A 2696-nucleotide genomic window follows, 5' to 3' on the forward strand; every position below is an offset into this window, starting at 1 on the left:
ATTGATAGATATCAAAATTTTCTGGTTCGTAGTAATAGTTGGATTTGTACGTGGACCGGGTTATTGGAGCCAAACAGTCCTCAATTATATTGAGACCAAACGAATCCTGCCCCTCTGCTGCATCTTTTGGCTATTCGAAACGTGGGCAAAATCAGAAAAGTCTATTAATTGGATAACTTATATAATTTTTCTTTCCTTTTTAAAAACTAATAGGATATTCAGTGAATGCACCGAGCAAGACGTTCACCACCTTTTGTACGTTCACCACCTGTAACTAGATCAAGACATTTAGCAAATATTACCGTCGTTGATTTTTCTTTAGAATCGTCATCCAGTCGACCAAGTACTCCAGTTCAAATTTCCGATAATCCATTTTTTGAACCCGACCTCACAATTGAGAATCCGGAGAATATACAGGGACGATTCATAGATCCTGAACCACTAAACTTTCCTCCGGAACCACCAATCATTCAAACAGAGATTGTTGAGGAACGAACCATTAAATCAGAATCCTCTAGTGATTCCGATTCAACAAATTCAATTATGGAGAATCTGGAACCTTTAAGTATGGAAGACCGAATGAGAGCTAAACGCACTGGCCAAGGTCACGCAATTACTCATCCAGAAATTAATGCGCCAGATTATGAAATCAAAGGACAAATTCTACACATGGTGACTAATCAATGCCAATTTAGTGGTGCGCCGAAGGAAGATCCAAATGAACATCTTCGTACCTTTAATAGGATCTGCACTCTATTTAAAATAAGAGAAGTTAAGGATGAACAGATATATCTCATGTTATTTCCCTGGACTTTAAAGGGAGAAGCCAAAGATTGGTTGGAATCGTTACCTGAAGGGGCGATTGATACATGGGACGTTTTAGTTGAAAAATTTCTTAAACAATTCTTTCCGGCATCTAAAGCCGTAAGACTTCAAGGAGAAATTATTACGTTCACACAGAAGCCAAATGAAACTCTATATGAGGCGTGGACAAGATTTGGAAAGTTATTAAAAGGATGTCCGCAACATGGTTTAGACACCTGTCAAATAGTACAAATATTCTACCAAGGATGCGACATCACTACAAGAAAAGACATCGATATAGCAGCTGGTGGTTCTATTATGAAGAAAACAGAAACTGATGCTTACAAAATTATTGATAACACTGCTTCCCACTCACATGAGTGGCACCAAGAAAAAGATATCGTTAGATCATCTAAAGCAGCTAGAGCCGATTCTAGCCATGACTTAGATTCCATTTCCGCAAAGATAGATGCTGTCGAGAGACGGATGGAAAACATGACTAAAGATATACACTCAATACGAATTAGTTGTGAGCAGTGTGGAGGACCACATTTGACAAAAGATTGTCTTAGTATTGAATTAACAATGGAACAAAGAGAGAATATTTCATACATAAACCAAAGGCCTGGAAATAATTATCAGAATAATTATCAACCGCCAAGACCGATCTACAATCAAAACCAGAACTATAATCGAAATATTCCATACAACAACCAACAAGGTCCTAGCAATCAACAAGTATCCAATAATACTTACAATCAGCAAAGACCTAATTTTCAAAACAAACCACCACAACAAACCGATGATAAAAAGCCGAATTTAGAAGATATGATGACGAAGCTAGTTGAAACTCAAACGCAGTTTTTCACATCTCAAAAACAAACTAATGAACAAAATGCTCAAGCATTTAGAAATCAACAAGCTTCTATTCAAAACTTGGAACAAGAAGTAAGCAACCTAGCAAGGTTAATAGGTGAAAGAAAACCGGGAAGTTTACCTAGTGATACAAATGCTAACCCCCGGAATGAAACAGCTAAAGCCATTACCACAAGAAGTGGTACAACACTTAAACCACCTGAAATACCTGTAACTTCTGATGAAACTATTCCTACTCCATAAGAACCACAACCTGAACAAGATAAGGAAAAAGAACCGGTAGTTGAGAAGGTTAATGAAGATAACACAGCTAAGGATAAACCTTATGTTAAACCATACCAACCACCACTTCCTTACCCGAGTAAAATGAAGAAAGAGAAACTTGAAGCCGAGCAATCCAAATTCTTGGATATGTTTAAACAGATAAATGTAAATCTTCCTTTCATTGATGTGATTTCAGGAATGCCTAGATATGCTAAATTCTTGAAAGATCTAATCACAAATAGAAAGAAAATGGAAGAACTCTCGGCTGTTACTATGAATGCTAATTGTTCAGCAGTGCTGTTGAATAAGATAACAGAAAAATTATCTGATCCAGGAAGTTTCACAATTCCATGTTTTCTGGGTAGTCTTAGTTCAATAGAAGCATTGGCAGACTTAGGTGCTAGTATAAATTTAATGCCGTTTTCACTATACGCTAAACTAGACCTTGGAGAATTGAAACCAACAAGAATAAGCATACAACTAGCCGATCGATCAATAAAATATCCTAGAGGGATAATGGAGAACATGCTAGTTAAATTTGGTACTTTAGTATTTCCAGTAGATTTTGTTGTTCTGGACATGGAAGAAGATTCTCAAGTTCCTCTCATATTAGGAAGACCATTCTTAAACATGGCTAAAGAAATGATAGACGTGTTCGGTAAGAAACTGACCCTAAGTATAGAGGACGAGAGTGTTACCTTTTCAGTTGATAGAGCAATGCAACAACCTTAATCTACAGATGATACATGTTA

General features: G+C 36.8%; 1 non-coding gene across 1 annotated transcript; it reads right to left on the bottom strand.

Moving 5' to 3' along the window:
* Positions 1-927: 927 nt before the first annotated feature.
* On the bottom strand, positions 928-1034 carry LOC139873744 (small nucleolar RNA R71). Its single transcript, XR_011767468.1, has one exon. It is a non-coding gene; the product is annotated as a small nucleolar RNA R71 (small nucleolar RNA).
* Positions 1035-2696: the final 1662 nt, after the last annotated feature.

This window comes from Rutidosis leptorrhynchoides, chromosome 10 (assembly GCF_046630445.1).
Source record: "Rutidosis leptorrhynchoides isolate AG116_Rl617_1_P2 chromosome 10, CSIRO_AGI_Rlap_v1, whole genome shotgun sequence".
In the NCBI taxonomy this organism is placed as follows: Eukaryota; Viridiplantae; Streptophyta; class Magnoliopsida; order Asterales; family Asteraceae; genus Rutidosis; species Rutidosis leptorrhynchoides.